The sequence below is a fragment of the Polypterus senegalus genome, chromosome 15, assembly GCF_016835505.1.
Source record: "Polypterus senegalus isolate Bchr_013 chromosome 15, ASM1683550v1, whole genome shotgun sequence".
NCBI lineage: Eukaryota > Metazoa > Chordata > Cladistia > Polypteriformes > Polypteridae > Polypterus > Polypterus senegalus.
The window spans coordinates 22,438,401-22,458,102 of NC_053168.1; the positions used below are offsets into that span (position 1 = coordinate 22,438,401).

General features: G+C 44.0%; 1 long non-coding RNA gene across 1 annotated transcript in view; it reads left to right on the plus strand.

Annotated features, from left to right (window-relative positions):
* LOC120515893 overlaps positions 1 to 19,702 on the plus strand; it is a 36,303-nt gene that overhangs the window by 11,345 nt on the left and 5,256 nt on the right. The window contains exon 2 of the long non-coding RNA XR_005630727.1: positions 14,544 to 14,608. This is a non-coding gene — a long non-coding RNA (uncharacterized LOC120515893). The remainder of the gene's footprint in view (positions 1 to 14,543; positions 14,609 to 19,702) is intronic.

Sequence of the window (19,702 nt, forward strand, 5' to 3'; positions counted from 1 at the left end):
TTCTCGGTAAATAAGACCACATTATGTTTTCAGTATTTGCATCACAGTGTTACCACAATATCGTAGTCGCTTATTTAAGTAACAACAAACACATAAATAAATTGTCCGTGCCGTTTATGGCTTAAAAATTGTGGTCGAGCCACACGGACCTCAGACCTAGAAGCGGGGAGAAGCCAGCAGGCGAAGCCGAGCAGAGTGTGTGCGCGCTCACGTTTGTTCGTGTGTGTGCGTGTGCGTGTGTGGATGATGAAGCACTTATTTGAGCGCAGATCAGCCTTTTAAATCCATTAGCCTGAGTGTGTGCCCGTCGGGGATTTCGTGAAAAAAAATGATCATCAGAGCCACATCGAAGGAGCCGTGGCAGATCGAAGCGATGGTGGGCGGCCTATCAGTTTTAATCTATTGAATCTAACCGCAAAACAAATGTATGCAAAGTTGTAATGTTTTTGGAGGAAAAAAAAAATGTCCGGCAGTTTCTTTGCTTCTGTTTCGGGTCTAGATAAAACATAAGTGAACATTAGGAATTATATTGTAAATCGCTTTCAATTAAGGAGTGTTCGGATTCAACGGGTTGGAAAATGGATGGATGGATGGAAGTTACAAGTTAACAGTGTGGTGTTGTCCCTGGGCGATTGTAACGATAGTCCCGTGCCACGATGGGTCAGATGACGTGCATGTCCGCTGTGCAGTGCTGTGTGTGCGGAATAAGGTTGGTGGGCGTCACTGGACCGTAATAGTACTGACTTCTAACTGCTGCTCCAGTCATGTTAGGTTTAATCAATATGATAAAATTGTATTGTGTAAAACAATAATTTGTAATAAATCAATACGACGAATTAGCAGCTGTACTTTTTCACTTGTACCTGTGAGTATTTAATGATTTACACATTACTGTTATATGGATATTACAGTATATTTACACTTCAACTGAAATTCAAGATTTGAGAACGATGTCGCCTCAAAGAAAAAGGGGCAAGGTGCTTCTGTGATGTACTATAGGATGTGGGTCTGGTGAATTTTATCAAAAATGTGTCCCACTGCCACCAACACACATACTGTACATACGCAGTTTAGATTAGATTAGATACACTTTATTAATCCAATGGGGGAATTCAGATGTATAGAGCAGCAGAAACATAAAAACAAGACTACAGACTCACAGGACAGATAATACAACCAATCAATCAATAAATAAATAATAATAAAATTATCAAGTACATCACGTGGGAACCTTGACTTGACTAACAGCAATGTCGAAGACAGCCAGAGGCACTTCTTAGCTAATAATCTTTAACTTTGTTTCCGACTCAGAAGGGTGTTAGCTTCACAACCATTCTTTACCACTTTTTTTTTAACTAACACTACATTAATTTATAGAAATTACTTTTTGTAAATATAAAATGTTCCACCAGGCAGAATAATAATAAAAAAAGAGAAATAAAACACAGATAATGTTTTGCAAAATATCCTGTGCAACCCACCACTCTAAAATAATCGGGCTGAGGGAAAAGCCTCCTGCATAGTGTGCAAAGTAATCACGTACAACATCATCAAATCGTTGATTTTAAGTTAATTCATCTTAGTAGACCTACACATATATTGGCATTTTTGAATAGAAAAATGTCTTCATTTTCAGTAAGATTAACTAACATAAGGTAGGTAGATAATAGCAGCAGTCCCTGAGACTGATTATGCCTCGGTTTAAACAAATGAAAGCTGTTGACATCGTTTTCAAGGTAAAGTAAATGGGCTAATGGAAGACCCTGGCCTAAGACGAAGAGTTTTACGAAAAAAAAAAAAAGCCATATCTGAAACTGGCAAATAAAATGAAACGATTAAAATGGGTGAAAGAGCACAGACATTGGACAGATGAAGAATAGAAAAGTGTATTAGCATTGTCAACGTGCCGGGGTCGTCTTTTCTCTGTTTGCAAGTGACACTGGTGTTTGGTGCCAACTGAGGACCTGTAGGGCATTTGTTTCTCAAACTACACACGTTGGTGTCCTTATATCTTCTTATGTGCATCTTTTTCTACCGTTATCTTCTCTCCAGACACCTTTATATGAAATCTTCAGTTTATTGGCAATCTGTCTCCTTTATTCTTTCTTGAGAAAGCCATTTTATTTTGGCTATACCCAGAATTGAACTTTAGCAATTTCAGTACCTTGAAGCTCGAATGGACACAATCAAAAGTTTTTATCTAACAACCAATTAGCATTTAAAATGACTAATCAAAGCTTAACTAATGGAGTTGGCTTTAAGGACACAGAAGGAAAGGCTTCTAAAACTGAATGTCAGGCAGTCATTTTCCAACCGGCTATATCGTAACTACAGGGTCACAGGGTCTGCTGGAGCCAATCCCAGCCAACACAGGGCGCAAAGAAGGAACAACCTCGGGCAGGGTGCCAGCCCACTGCAGGGCACACACACACACCAAGCACACACTAGGGTCAATGTAGGATCGCCATTGAACCTAACCTGCATGTCTTTGGACTGTGGGAGGAAACCCACGCAGACACGGGGAGAACATGCAAACTCAACGCAGGAAGGACCCGGGAAGCGAACCCAGGTCTCTCTGTGCTGCCCCTACTGTATGTCAATAATGAATTAAAAGTCAATCCTTTTAAGCAGTAATAGTAAAGGAAAGCAGTAAATAGAAAAGTCTTGTTTCTATTTTTAAATACATTTAATGGTAAATTGATAATGAAAGGTATCCATTTCTATCAAACACATGAAGACTACAGAGTATGTCCAAACCTTTGACTCCTACTCTCTATATATATACAGGGTGAGTCCAAATTCTGTTAACACTAATGGATTATTTTTATCTCGACTGACCACACCTTTCCAGGTCGATGGAGAGGTCGGTATTGGACCATTGCCATGGCCTCCACACTCCCCTGATTTGACGCCCTGTGATTTCTGGTTATGGGGTCTGGTGAAGGAGCGCGTGTATAGCAGGAAGGTTTGTGATATCAATGACCTGAAGGACAGAATACGGACTGTGGTATCCTCTATTCCCCATGAACTGTGTGTCCGGGCTTTAAATGGTACTGTGGCTTGTTGGTTTTTGTGTGTTAAACATGATGGCGAACAGCTTGAGACATTCCTGTAAATCATCCTGCACATATGAAGTATGCTTTGTGAATAAATTGTTTTCCGCCATTCAAATGTTAGCATAATTTGGACTCACCTCGTATATGAGTCCCAAACAGGTAGAAGCATGTGTCGTGTACACTGTATTATTTCTCAGGTGCTCTGTAACATGTATATGATCTGATTCTCGCAACTGAGAGGATGTGGAGGATGTCTGCCTGCTGGCCGACTAACCACACGCATTACCTAGTAGGTCACCACCCAAAATATCAGATTGTGGTCAGACCTGCGGATGTAATACTCTGACCTGCACCCTGTCAAATAAGAGAAACAGCTGACATGGCACAACGTTAGAGGATTGGCGCTGGTTCAGTCCCTGCAAGAGAAGCAAAAGTGTGTATACCTGATGAGCCCTAATAAGGGCAAAAAACGTGTCATGTGGTCTTTATATTATTCGGCCATGACAGTATATATATCTATATACAGTATATATGTGTGTGTATGTGTTTGTGTATATATATATATATATATATATATATATATATATATATATATATATATATACACTGCTCACAAAAATTAAAGGAACACTTTAAAGAAACACATTAGATACATCAGATCTCAATATGAAGTTGGATATCTATACAAATAACGACAGGGCAATGTCTTAGGAACAAAAGGATGCCAAGTCTTTTAATGGAAATAAAAGTTTTCTGCCTACAGAGGGCTCAATTGTGTAGACACCCTAAAATCAGAGTGAAATGAAGATGTGGCAGGCTAGTCCATTTTTCAAAAACTTAATTTCTGCTACTCAAAATGCTTTTCAGTATCTTGTGTGGCCCCACGAGCTTGTATGCATGCTTGACAACGTCGGGCATGCTCCTAATGAGACGACGGATGGTGTCTTGTGGCATTTCCTCCCAGATCTGTATGAGGGCATCCCTGAGCTGTTGTACAGTCTGAGGAGCAACCTGGCGGCGCCTAATGGACGAAAACATAATGTCCCACAGATGTTCTATTGGGTTTAAGTCAGGGGATCGTGAAGGCCATTCAATTGTTTCAATTCCTTCATCCTCCAGGTACTGCCTGCATACTCTTGCCACATGAGGCGGGCATTGTCGTGCATTAGGAGGAAACCAGGACCTACTGCACCAGCGTAGGGTCTGACAATGGGTCCAAGGATTTCATCCTGATACCTAATGGCAGTCAAGGTGTCTTTGTCTAGCTTGTAGAAGTCTGTGCGTCCCTCCATGGTTATGCCTCCCAGACCATCACTGACCCACCACCAAACTGGTCATGCCGAATGATGTTACAGACAGCATAACATTCTCCATGGCTTCTGCAGACCCTTCAACGTCTGTCACATGTGCTCAGGGTGAACCTGCTCTCATCTGTGAAAAACACAGGGTGCCATTGGTGGACCTGACAATTCTGGTATTCTATGGTAAATGCCGATCGAGCTCCACTGCGCTGGGTTGTGAGCACAGGGCCCACTAGAGGACGTTGGGCCCTCAGACCACCCTCAAGAAGTCTGTTTCTGATTGTTTGGTCAGAGACATTCACACCAGTGGCCTGCTGGAGGTCATTTTGTAGAGCTCTGGAAATGCTCATCCTGTTTGTCCTTGTCCAAAGGAGCAGATACCAGTCCTGCTGATGGGTTAAGGACCTTCTATGGTCCTGTCCAGCTCTCCTAGACTAACTGCCTGTCTCCTGGAATCTCCTCCATGCCCTTGAGACAGTGCTGGGAGACACTGCAAACCTTCTGGCAATGACACACATTGATGTGCCATCCTGGAGAAGTTGGACTACCTGTGCAACCTCTGTAGGGTCCAGGTTTCGCCTCATGCTACCAGTAGTTACACTGACCATAGCGAAATGCAAAACTAGTGAAAAAAACAGTCAGAAAAGATGAGGAGCGAAACATGTCAGTGGCCTCCACCTGTTAAACCATTCCTGTTTTGGGGGTCATCTCATTGTTGCCCCTCTAGTGCACCTGTTGTTAATTTCATTAACAGCAAAGCAGCTGAAACTGATTAACAACCCCCTGTGCTACTTAACTGACCAGATTAATATCCCATTAAGTTTCATTGACTTGATGCTATACTCTGATTAAAAAGTGTTCCTTTAATTTTTTTGAGCAGTATATATATATATACATATATACAGTAGAGTCTCACTTATCCAACCTTCGCTTATCCGACATTCCATATTATTCTACGTCCCACCGCAAAAAAAACCTCAAAAAAACGCATCAATCGGCAACAAGAACTGCAAGTTGTGAGCGTGAGTTCGGGGACTATCTACATGTGACAGAAAGCCTCTATGCAGATCCTACGGGATGAATGCTTCGATGTGGTGAAGCAAAATGCCGACATACAGATGCATTCGTGGTGCTTTTATATTCAAGTGTCGCATATTCCCGATCGTAATGACACGATACATTTTAAAAGTCTCACATACCATCTTTTGTGCTGTCTATTTTTTTTTTTTGCAACTTCACATCGGCAACATAATGTATAGCGCTGTATTTGAGCCACTGAGAAAAAAATAAAAGACACGGTGATTAAAGTGGAAATTTTGGCTTTAATCTCGAAATGTCCACTTTAACCTCGTATTTTACTTTATCATTAAAGCAGACGGTCGTAAACGTCATCCCAGTTTTTAATCGCTACGAGCTTCTTGGACCTGACAGCAGCGGAAAGTAAAAAAATAAAAAATAGACGGCACAAAAGATGGTATGTGAGACTTTTAAAATGTATCGTGTCATTACGATCGAATAATATCGACGCTTGAATATAAAAACACCACGAATGCATCTGTATGTCAGCATTTTGCTTCACCACTTTGAACCATTCATCAAACAGCAAAGCGCGCACATCGATCCCCGAGGGATCTCCATAGAGGCTTGCTGTCACATGTAGATAGTAAACAGAGACTCTGACGTCACGTTCCGACTTTTAGCACACTGCGCCCCCCGACTTTTTGCTGGTACTGCAACTTGCGCACTCGTTGTGCTGATTTCTGAGGACCTGCTCAGAGGACACGTGAAATGAACGCTGGGAACGCGTGGCAGCCATGATGCGGGCGTGTACGCGTTCTGAGCGTGAAGTATAAATCGGCCCTAACGGTCATAACTGGAACCTACTCTTGTCCATATATACGGCCATGCAGCTACTGCGGAAATCAGCACGCCTCCCACGTAATTGACTGCCTGCCCATATAAGGCCGTCCTTCACTGCGGTGTCTTCATTCCTTTCCTTGCTTCGCCAACGAAGCAGCCTTTACATGGCTTCTCCGCTGCTTTATAAACGAACGCCATATAAGGCCATCCTTTTTCCTTGCTTCGCCAAGTAAGCAGACTTTTTATTTAATCCACGGGTTCTCCGCTGTCTTATTGTTCATTTATTACGATTCTAGTTATTTATTGATTCCCTTATTTGGCTGACTGCCTGCCCATATAAGGCGCTCCGCTGTTGTTTTTGTGAAGCAGCCTTTACACGGCTTCTCCGCTGTTTTATAAACGAATGCCACATAAGGCCGTCCTTTTTCTTTGCATCGCCAAGTAAGCTGCCTTTACACGGCTTCTCCGCTGTTTTATAAATGAACACCATATAAGGCCGTCCTTTTTCCTTGCTTCGCCAAGGAAGCAGCCTTTTTATTTAATCCACGGGTTCTCCATCCATCCATCCATCCATTTTCTAACCCGCTGAATCCGAATACAGGGTCACGGGGGTCTGCTGGAGCTAATCCCAGCCAACACAGGGCACAAGGCAGGAACCAATCCTGGGCAGGGTGCCAACCCACCACAGGACACACACAAACACACCCACACACCAAGCACACACTAGGGCCAATTTAGAATCCTCCCCGTGTCTGCGTGGGTTTCCACGGGTTCTCCTCTGTTTTATTGTTCATTTATTACGATTGTTATAGTTATTGTGTAGGTATTTTAGACTTAGTTTACTGTTCAGGTACCCATTTCCCTTATTTAATCCGCAGCTTCTCCGCTGTTTTTTGGTTCATTTATTACGATTATAGTTATTTCTTGACTCCCTTCTTTGGCTGACTGCCTGCCCATATAAGGCACTGCGGTGTCTTCATTCCTTTCCTTGGTCCACCAAGGAAGCAGCCTTTTTATTTAATCCATGGGTTCTGTAAGGCTCTGGTTTACAATGACAATTAATAAGTCTCAGGGACAAACCCTACAAAAGGTTGGCATTGATTTGAAACAAGATTACTGTTCACATGGCCAACTGTACGTTGCATGCTCAAGAGTAAGTTCAGCGCACAGTTTGGTCATATTACAACCGGAGGGCCGAACTGACAACGTGGTTTACAAAGAGATCCTTAACAAATAATTTTTGCATATTTTCCCTCAGTTTAAAAATGTTTATTTTTTTCTGAATAAAAATTTTAAGGCAGTATTTTGCCGCTGCGAAGCGCGGGTATTTTGCTAGTACAAAATATAAAGTAAAAATACATAAAACAAATTAACCTGCACCTTACCTTTGAAAAGAATCATGGCTGGTGTGAGTGAGTTTCTAAACTCATGTGGGATTCTACCCAACGGGAAGACATGTGGAAGAGCGTCCCAAAGCAACCGCAGGCACCCAGCTCTGTAGCAGTTTGCCGTAAAAGGTAATTGCGGTCATGCTATAAGCGCCTGCCGTTGATGGGTGATACAAGGAACATTATAAATGAGCAGGGCACAGTATTACTTGGCCATTAACCTGGGCATGACCTTGCCTGACTGCTGTGTCTGTGTATAGGAGAGCGGCAGATCCCGCTACAATAAATAACCACGCTGTTGCTGTTTCAAGCTGCGTAAAGCTGGTGTTGGTAAAGTACTGAGACTCAGCTTCGTGTTTTCAGGTGCAAGACAGGGACTCACACGTCACAGCACAAACACACACACACACGCAGTCACAATGCTGTAGTAAACAGTATACACTCGTACGGATGTTGACTATGTGAGTGATGGAGTTAAGGCTCTAGAATCTGCAATTAAATACATTGAGCAACAAGAGGAAGCCACAGGAATCGACATAATGATGCTACAAAGATTGCGAGACTTGGCAGCAAAGAAATGGCACTCATCAGGAAAGCAAACTACGATCAAAAATTTCTTTAAATCATCACAGGACTAAACTTTTTAAGTACAGTACGTACTGTATTTAACTTCAGACAATTCTGTAACTGTAAGTTCATTTTTTCAGTTAATTTTTTCTGTTGTTTTGTTGTAAAACATGATTATTAGGTTCGTAATGTGTAAAATTATAACATAGTTTGACGTTTAATAGGCTTTTTCTTAACACCCCTCATTATCCAACATTTTTGCTTATCCAACGTTCTGCCGGCCCGTTTATGTCAGATAACTGAGACTCTACTGTATATATAATCAGTCAGTCAGTTATTCTCCAACACGCTATATCCTAACACCGGGCGCAAGTCAGGAACAAACCCCAGGCAGGGTACCATCCCACCGCAGTATATGGGTATATATATAAATATATATATTGTCACAGGTGGCTGGGGGTGGAGCCCAGCCGGGACGCCCAGGAGGACCGGAGGAGGGCTTGTACCTCCTTCAGACCGTGAGGGGGCGACCGCCCTGGTTGTATTGGGGGCCACAGGTAGAGGGCTTGGAAGCCCAGCCCTATAGGGGCCCGTGGCCACCGCCAGGCGGCGCCCCAGTGCCTGAAGAAACCTGGAGCCCAGCACTTCCGCCACACCAGGAAGTGCTGGGGGGAAGAGGACCAGGAACACCCGGAGGACTTCTGGCTACACAGTTGGTGCTTCCGCCACACGCGGGTGTGTCGGCGGAAGCTCCTCAGGAAGCACCTGGAGCCCATCCGGGCATACATAAAAGGGGCCGCCTCCCTCCAGTCGACAGCAAGAGTCGGGTGGAAGTGGACGGAGCTCGGAGGAGAGGAGTGGAGTCTGAGGACTGTGCAAGGCATTGTAGTGCGGCCAGGACTGTAAGGGGTGATTGGTGCTGCGGCACTGGGTTTGTGCACTTCTGTAAATATAGACTTTGTAAATAAACATGTGTGTGGCGAAACAACATGTCTGCCTGTCTGTGTCCGGGCTGTACCCCACAATATATATATATATATATATATACAAGTGGGCTTTGCCCCCTACTCACTTTGAAACCACCAGGACTCTTCCTAGAGCTGGCCGGCCATCTAAACTGAGTGATCGGGGCTGAGTGATCGGGGGAGAAGGGCCTTAGTCAGGGAGCTGACTAAGAACCCGATGGTCACTCTGTCAGAGATCCAGAAGTCCTCTGTGGAGAGAGGAGAACCTTCCAGAAGGACAATCATCTCTGCAGCAATCCACCAATCAGGCCTGTATGGTAGAGTGGTCAGACGGAAGCCACTCCTTAGTAAAAGGCACATGGCAGCCCACCTGGAGTTTGCCAAAAGGCACCTGAAGGACTCTCAGACCATGAGAAACAAAATTCTCTGGTCTGATGAAACAAAGATTGAACTCTTTGGTGTGAATGCCAGGCGTCACGTTTGGAGGGAAACCAGGCACCGCTCATCACCAGGCCAAAACCATCCCTACAGTGAAGCATGGTGGTGGCAGCATCATGCTGTGGGGATGTTTTTCAGTGGCAGGAACTGGGAGACTAGTCAGGATAAAGTGAAAGATGACTGTAGTAATGGACAGAGACATCCTGGATGAAAACCTGCTCCAGAGCGCTCTTGACCTCAGACTGGGGTGACGGTTCATCTTTCAGCGGGACAACGCCCCTAAGCACACAGCCAAGATATCAAAGGAGTGGCTTCAGGACAACTCTGTGAATGTCCTTGAGTGGCCCAGCCAGAGCCCAGACTTGAATCCGATTGAACATCTCTGGAGAGATCTTAAAATGGCTGTGCACCGACACTTCCCATCCAACCTGATGGAGCTTGAGAGGTGCTGCAAAGAGGAATGGGCCAAATTGGCCAAGGACAGGTGTGCCAAGCTTGTGGCATCACATTCAAAAAGACTTGAGGCTGGAATTGCTGCCAAAGGTGCATTGACAAAGTATTGAGCAAAGACTGTGAATACTTATTTACATGTGATTTCTCAGTTTTTTTATTTTTAATAAATTTGCAAAAACTTCAAGTAAACTTTTTTCATGTTGTCATTATGGGGTGTTGTGTGTAGAATTCGGAGGAAAAAAATGAATTTAATTCATTTTGGAATAAGGCTGTAAAATAAGAAAATGTGGAAAAAGTGATGCGCTGTGAATACTTTCCGGATGCACTGTATGTATATATATATATATATATATATATATATATATATATATAGTGACAAACAACCAGGGACTTTGACCCATCGGGATGCCTGGAGAGCAGAAGGACCGGGAGAGAGGCAATACCTTCCTCAGGACACAAGAGGGCAGGGCCCCTGGTTTGCATTGGGGCCATGGGACTGGAGCTTGGAAGCTCAATTCTCTTAGGGACCGTGGCCACCACTAGGGGGCACTTGGACAGTCCCAGACCCTTGGACTTCAGCACTTCCTGATGTGACATAAAAGGGGCTGCCTCACTCCATTCAAAGAGCCAGAGTCGGGTGGCAGAGGACAGAGCCTGTGAGGAGAGGAGTGGAGGCGTCAAAGGAAAAGAGGAAAAAGTAAAATAAAGGACTGTGAGTTTGAGCTATTTGTAGTGCTTTATGCACAATGTGTGGTGTGCTGAAGAAGAAAAATAAAAGTGTGTGTTTTGGGACATTCTGAGTCCGTCTCTGTCTGTATTTCGGGCATCTTTCACAATATTTATAAAATTAAAGGAACAACTTGAAAACACACCAGATCTCAATGGTAAAAAAAATTCTGCGGGATATCTATACTGGTATGGACTGATATGGTAATGTGTTAGGAACAAAAGGATGGCACATCGTTTGATGGAAATGAAAATTATCAACCAACAGAGAGGGCTAAATTCAAAGACACCCCGAAAATCAAAGTGAAGAAATGATGCAGCAGGTAGGCTCGTCCATTGTGCTGAAATTTCATTGCAGCAACTCCAACTCATACTCAGTAGTTTGTGTGGCCCCCACGTGCTTGTATGCATGCCTGACAACATTGGGACATACTCGTAATTAGACACTTGATGGTGTCCTGGGGATTTCTCCTCCCAGATCTGGACCAGGGCATCACTGAGCTCCTGGACAGTCTGAGGCATCGGATGGACCGAAACATAATGTCCCAGAGGTGTTCTATTGGACTGAGATGAGGCAAGCGTGGGGGCCAGTCAATGGTATCAATTCCTTTATCCTCCAGGAGCTGCCTGCATACTCTCGCCACATGAGGCCGGGCATTGTCGTGCACCAGGAGGAACCCAGGACCCACTGCACCACCATAGGGTCTGACAATGGGTTCAAGGATTTCATCCTGATATCTAATGGCAGTCAAGGTGCCGTTGTCTAATCTGTAGAGGTCCATGTGTCCCTCCATGGATATGCCTCCCCAGACCATCACTGACCCACCACCAAACCGGTCCTGCTGAACGATGTTACAGTCAGCATAACGTTCTCCACGGCTTCTCCAGACCCATTCACGTCTGTCACATTTGCTCAGGGTGCACCTGTTCTCATCTGTGAAAAGCACAGGGCACCAGTGATGGAATGGTATTCTATGGCAAATGCCAATCGAGCTCCACGGTGCCAGGCAGTGAGCACAGTGCCCACTAGAGGACGTCAGGTCCTCAGACCACCCACATGAAGTCTGTTTCTGATTGTTTGGTCAGAGACATTCACACCAGTGGCCTGCTGGAGGTCATTTTGTAGGCCTCTGGCAGTGCTCATCCTGTTCCTCCTTGCCCAAAGGAGCAGACACCGGTCAGTCCTGCTGATGGGTTCAGGACCTTCTATGGCCCTGTCCAACTCTCCAGGAGTAACTGCCTGTTTCCTGGAATCTCCTCCATACCATTGAGACTGTGCTGGGAGACACAGCAAACCTTCTGGAAATGACAGGCACGTATTGATGTGCCATTCTGGAGAAGTTGGACTACCTGTGCCACCTCTGTAGGGTCCAGGTATGGCCTCATGCTACCAGTAGTGACACTGACCATAGCCAAATGGAAAACGAGTGAAAAAACAGATGGAGGGAAAGATGTCAGTGGCCTCCCTGCACCTGTTAAACCATCCCTGTTTTGGGGGTCGTCTCATTGTTGCCCCTCTAGCGCACCAAAGCAGCTGAAACTGATTAACAGCCCCCTCTGCTACTTAACTGACCAGATCAACAGCCCAGAAGTTTCACTGACTTGATGCTATACTCTCATTAAAAAGTGTTCCTTTAATTTTTTTGAGCAATATATATAGACTCTACACTGTATATACATATAGATGTAAATGCCTTTCCTTTAATTAAAGTATAATTCACGGTTTTGTAAAGTATTGTGAAAATGAAACTCTTAAATGCAAGAACACCTTCTATTTATTTCTTTATTATTGTATTGCCAAGGGCCATAAATGTACCAGTTCCTTGGCACTCCTTACATAAATACCTGCAACCATGTAACACGAATACACTCAGTTTTTATTATGTACTGCGTGGCACAATATTTCAAAAGATGTTAGGTGCACATTAGATACGCACAAAAGTAAACTAAACTGTCTGTGCGGCTGCCACCGATGTAATCCTTCATTCTCTAAGTCGCCTGTGCCAAAGCAGACATTTCAGAACGGCTATGGGTGGCATCACCATCTGGTATGGTGACAGGACATAAAGATTCTGTTTCTCTTCTCGGTACTCAAATGTGGCACTTGGTGCCATGGCCCACCTGCCAAATTGTATTGCCAGCCTAAGGTAAAGTCATCCCTGATGGAGGATCACAGGAATTGTGGGATAGGGGGGTCCTTTCATTGGATTGGCTGGCCCAGCACTGTCTCATCTGTGGAATGGCCAATAGGGGGAGGCAGCTTGATGGCTGAGGTCTCCAGGACTCTAAACAAATCCAAATCATATTATGGGATATCATCTACTATTATATTCTGCTCCGTACTTGTAGAATTTTCATACCACTGTGGCGACCACTAACGGGAGCGGCCAAAAGAAGAAGAAGATTGAGGAATACTTGTGTTCTGTTCTGTGTATTGTATTGTATTCACCCCTTCTTTTTGACACCCAGTGCACCCCCAACCTACCTGGAAAGGGGTCTCGCCTTGAACTTTCTTTCCTAAGGTTTCTTCCAGTTTTTTCCCTATAAGGGTTTTTCTGGGAGATTTTCCTTGTCTTCTTAGAGAGTCAAGGCTGGGGGACTGTCAAGAGGCAGGGCCTGTTAAAGCCCATTACGGCACTTCTTGTGTGATTTTGGGCTTTATAAAAATACATTCTATTTTATAAGGGCGGCATGGTGGCGCAGTGGGTAGCGCTGCTGCCTCATAGTTAGGAGACCCGGGTTTGCTTCCTCCCACAGTGGCAATTCTAAATTGTCCCGTGTGTGTGTGTGCTCGCCCTGTGGTGGGCTGGCGCCCTGCCCGGGGTCTGTTTCCTGCCTTGTGCCCTGTGCTGGCTGGGATTCACCCCAGTGACCCTGTAGTTAGGATATATCAGGTTGGATAATGGACGGATGGATGTATTGTATAAAGGACAGTCAGATTGTGGTAGCGGATTTGACTTGTCTTTGCTCAATGTGATCTTGCTGTTTCGTAACGCATTATTCAGATCAGCCCGGGTTCAAATCGCTCTCACTTTTCATGCTATGACACTTCAACAGACCACCGAGGTGCTACAGATTTTTCCGTCTCCAGTGGTCCAGGTCATTGGTAGCTAAGAGCCCACTGACAGACCGCCTGCTCTCCACTACAGCCATGAGAACTAAATGTTGCCTTACTGTGCTGCAGGCTGCTCACGGCTCACACCCGGCCACTGTTCTTATTTTACGACTGAACTACTTGTGTAAACATTTATTTTTTTATAGCTTCATGGCCATTTATAATTTATCTACAGAGCAAGCAAACAAGATTTGCAAAGTACTGTACTTGTTGAACTTGAACTCAGCCTGAGGTTCTCCGTGTGTGGAGTTTAAATGTTTATTAATACGACTTTGCTTTCCGTCTTCTGTCCTGACTGTCATGGAGTCGGTGTTTGTGTGTGTGATGAGCGTACGCGCTGTTCCTGCTTTAGCTCAGTCGTGAATGATATATAAAGTCTATAAAGTACACTGACGTCTATCAGTTTGTCTCATGTTAAACTCTTTGATGCAGTCATTTTTAAAGAGGGGCTCCCCAAAGCCATGCCAGGTGCTTGAATTTTGCTCCCTAAAGCCATTTAGCACACCCTCTACTGGTCTCATTCTCGAATTGCGCGTGTGACCCTTGATATTTGCCCACTGTGAACAACACAAGTTCAAAGTCAGGACTTCGCCAGATAACCGAATATGAGCAGCGCCATACAGTCGGAGTACAAATGAGTAACTTTGAAACACATGGACTTCTTTTCATTTCAGATACGTGTTGACAACACACTTTAAAGGCGGCGCATTGCATGTGAGCAGGTTGGATGAGAGGAGGCGTAAGTATGATGGATGGCACATGAGACAATATTTGTTTTGCTTTGTTTGCTTCATTTTTATACAATTATGATCCAGTGCCCTTTTATCACAGTTGTGGGAGCGGTGGAGGCCAAAAAAACATCTCCATGATGGGCTCTCATTTGTGATCATACTGTATCCTGGAGAGAAACAGGAAAAAGGAGAAGTGGACTCATCCGAGGTGCTCTGTTTCTCCCAGTGGTGCACAAAGGCTGACATGCACTTCCCGGCTGTGTAAATGTTGAGCCATTCATTTATCAGCTTTTGAACCTGCAGTTTGCAGCAAGCTGGAGTGCACTTTGTTCACAATGGGGGCCTGGAGGAGAAAAATCCACAAACCATTGTTAACATCGGATTCACATCCAAATACCGAGCATCACCGGTCAGCCAGTGGACAAGATAAGCAGGTTAGGATAGATAGATAGATAGATAGATAGATAGATAGATAGATAGATAGATAGATAGATAGATAGATAGATAGATATTTGAAAGGCACTATATAATAGATAGATAGATAGATAGATAGATAGATAGATAGATAGATAGATAGATAGATAGATGTGAAAGGCACTATATAAGAGATAGATAGATAGATAGATATTTGAAAGGCACTATATAATAGATAGATAGATAGATAGATAGATAGATGTGAAAGGCACTATAAAAGAGATAGATAGATAGATAGATAGATAGATAGATAGATAGATAGATAGATAGATATTTGAAAGGCACTATATAATAGATAGATAGATAGATAGATAGATAGATAGATAGATAGATAGATAGATAGATAGATAGATAGATAGATAGATAGATAGATAGATAGATAAAAGGCACTGATATACATATATTTATATATTATATACTGTTATACTGTATATACCAAGCACAAGCATTACTTTGTACGTAACCACTTAAATAATCAAATTCAATTCAGTATATATCCTGTCATCCATATATATGTGTATGTGTAGGTGTTTGTGTATATATATATATATATATATATATATATATATATATATATATATATATATATATATATATATATAGTAATGGATGCCAGGATGGGTTCCGGTCCCTTACCTGGGAGACCTTGGCAGGGAGTGGACACAAAGAAGGGCAAGATATTTCCTAACCTTGTCAGAAGATTGATAAAGTATGCCAATTTGTAGGTGGGCACAGTGGTTTCCCAGCAGGGATGGACCAAAGACCCTTACGCAGTCAAGAGGCCAGTGGGATGGAAGAACATTTGTACTACAAATGTTTGTGATGCACCATCTGTTGGAATGACAAATGCAATGCATACATCTCTGTTATATGACATTTCGTATGGCATTTTTAAAGCAGTGTTAATGTTACTGATCCGCCACCTGTTGGAATGACAAATGCAATATATTTTATTACTACAAATGTTTGTGATGCACCATCTGTTGGAATGTCAGAGACATTGAAGCCAGATGCACACTCAGACAGTTTTCCTTTTGTTAAGGTCGATAACAAGAAAGTTATTATTATTTTCAAAGCTGCTGTCCAATGCCAGGTTCATTGAGGTGCAGGGTCACTGGGAGCAGGAGCCAACCCTGGATGAGACATCGGTGTATAACAGGGTGCCATCAGACACACAAACACTGACACTCACACACAGAGCTAATATGGAATGGTCACTTCAGCCCAGTATTTTTATTTCTGAGTGTTTCAGTCAGTTTTATTTATCTGAAGTCATTATCTATTGAAGTCTTCCTTTGTGCCAACCACTGAACATTTCTGTTTGTGTCTGTGCTGTTCCTGGAAATATTAAACATTGAACTCCCTTTATAATACGATAACCAGTAAGGGGCAGACAGAATCTTACATTTCTGAAGACTGGTAGCACACTGCATACAAATGACTTTTAACTGACACAAAGCCAGACAAGGCATAGTGTGAGTCCAGTAATAACAGGAGGGCTTTTTATGTTTTTTGTTCTTAGGACACTATAAAATAAAACTATGCGCCTTACCAGATTCAGACTAGGTAAAATCGAAAAGGTTTAAATTAATGTATCATGTAAAGTCAAAAAATGTTTAAAATATAGATACATACGCGGAGCTGCTACTGAAATCCAAAGTCATAGGGGGCTGCAGCCAATCCTGCAAGCAGTAAACACAAGGAAAGAAGCAAATTCTGGACAGGGCACCAGCCAATCTCAGGGTACACAAATGGACACTGATGCCACTTTACAGATGGTAACCCACCCAGAATACATGACTGTGCAAATGTGGGAGGGGAAGTCAGAGCGCCCAGAGGAAACACAAAATAAACATGGGGAGAACATGCAAACTCCACACCGACAACCGCCGTACATGGAATTCAACGCCACTGTGCTGGGTCCTTTTCTTGGTAGGACTACATAAGATTCTCCACCCCACAAACGCAGGGCAGGTACACAAACACTGGGGACAACGTCAAGTCAGCAGCCCACCCAGCACACACATCTTTGTGTGAGCCACTAAAAAACTGACAAATGTTAAGCGGGAGATTTAGTCTGACTTATGAAAGATGTTGAGACTCCAGTGCTGGAGTTGGAGTAGTTAACTCCATGACTCTGACTCCATCTTATAACCCTGTGTGTATGGAATGGAGGAGTTATAACCAAGGGGGAGTTAGTAGCAGTGCTACTTAGGTGGACTGCAATTCCCAGCAGCCAAGGAAGCACTACAACAAGAGGCAGCTTTGAATTTGCACAGGGGAAGAGTCACGGTTAGGAGCTGACTTTCTCTCTCAGTCCTCTGCAGACCATCCATGGAAAATCCTGCATGTTTTCCGGTGCCACTGATGACATCACTTCCAGGTTCCGCCCCACAGTGATGATGTCATGTTTGGGCCCAGTGATGATGTCACCTCCAGTAAGACAATTTCACTTCCAGTTTTGTGCCCATTGATGATGCAACGTCCGGTCCAGATGACCTCACTTCCTGCCTGGGACTTTAAAGCCACCATCTTGGCAACCTTAAAGTCAGTTCTGTTTTGGACTCAGACCTGAACACAACTCATTGTTAAAACCCGTTTGGCAGCCAGGGCACAATATATGGGTGGCTGCCCCAAACCTTTTTGATTTCTCTTCGTTATTCTTATGACAATTCCCAAAATAATAACCTTGGATTACACTTTTTCTGGACTTTTGTTCTTGTCCTCGGCTTACTTGTTTGTCTGGTTTTGTCTTGCTGGGACATGTCTTTATCTTTGGAATATATTATATATTGTCAGGGATGCCAGGGGCAACGACCCGGCCGGGACGCTTTGAGGGACCGGAAGAGGGTCTACGCCCACCCTGGATCACGTGGGGGCCGCCACCCTGGTTGCTTTGGGGGCCACGGGTAGAGGGCTTGGAAACCCAACCCTGTAGGGACCCGTGGTCACCGCCAGGGGGCGCCCCAATGCCTTGGGTATCCTGGACTTCAGCAATTCTGCCACACCAGGAAGAGGAGAAGGGACACCCGGAGAGCTTCCGGGGGAACAGCCGGCACTTCCGCCACACTGAGGCGTGTTTCCAGGGAGGAATGCCGGGAAACACCTGGAGCTCATCCAGAATGAGATAAAAGGGGCCATCTCCCTTCATTCGGGGCTGGAGTTGGGTCAAAGCAGGACAAAGCAGGAGAGAGAGTGGAGGCGGCCCGAAGAGGAAGGCATTGTGTGGCCAGGACTGTGTTTGGGGTTCGTGTGTGCACTAGGACTTGTAAATATTGTACATAATAGTATTGTAAATAACATGTGGTGATGAACAACATGTCTGTGTCCGGGCCGCGTCCACAATATATTATATATATTATAATTATATTATATTTACATCCACTTACAACTTGTTTTGCACCCTGGTTAAAAGGACACTGCGGCCGTAGATCTTATATTCCTTTCCTACTTTTTAAATAAAAAGAATCGTAGCCTCATTGTTGCCGTAATGGCATCCTACAGCGGTGTAGCTTTTCCCTTCCTTCAACATATCCAAAACTTTTACCTTTTCGGCAGTCGTTAACATCTTCCATTGGCGCTTGGGCACAGCCCCTGAAGCAGTAGCAGGAGCAGATCGTTTTGGAGCCTTAATGAAGGTCTTGACTACACACAAAGATGAACACAAAAGAGCACAAAAGTTAACTCTTTACACAGCGAAACACGTTGATGCTGAATGAGCGAGATGAGACTTCCTGGTTAACATCGCATTCAGCACACAGGAACTTAACTGCGTGCTCTGATTGGTTAGCTTCTCAGCCATCCGCCAATTACGTCCCTTGTATGAAATCAACTGGGCAAACCAACTGAGGAACCATGTACCAGAAGTAAAAAGACCCATTGTCCACAGAACCCGAGAAGCAGCAAAAAATCTGAGTTATATATTTAGATATGCTTACATATAAAATATAATAGAGTGAAGCTGCGAAAGTCGAAGCGCGATATAGCGAGGGATTACTGTAATCCTCCCAGTGGGCCCTACAGTATGTCTTTCCTCTTCCCAGCTGCTCTTGCCTGTAAAACCTTCACAGGGACCACCTCAATTGGCTCCTTCTCATTATGGAGGGTCTGCAGCTCTACTCCAAGTCTCTCCCTGTCATTCTTCTCTAAGGGAGAGCCCAGCCACCCTACCGAGTAAGCCCATTTCGGCCACTAGTACCCGTGATCTCATTTTTTCTGTCGTTACCTAAAGTTCATGACCATAGATGAGGGTAGGGACGTAGATCGACTGGTAAATCGAGAGCTTTACCTTCGCAACACGGATTGGTATAGTGGAAGACCCCTATAAGCCCCCCACAACTGGAAACCTGGAAGGATAAAACTTAAAAATTCATTCAGAAGGCTCACCATCATCATCTGCATTTGTTATACCGGACTATGTTTGGAGTTTTGTCGTGAGAGTTGTCACACATGTGTGAGTAGAAGGGAGCTGTATGAACCAAGTGAAGGTAACTAAACACCAGGCCAGTTGGTAGCGAGGTGCGCTACACCCTCTTCTATTGTCTCTGTAGACCAAAAATGGGAAAACCTTTCTGATTCACTCATAAAGACATCACTTCCGGTTCCGGCACCCACAAGAATGTCACTTC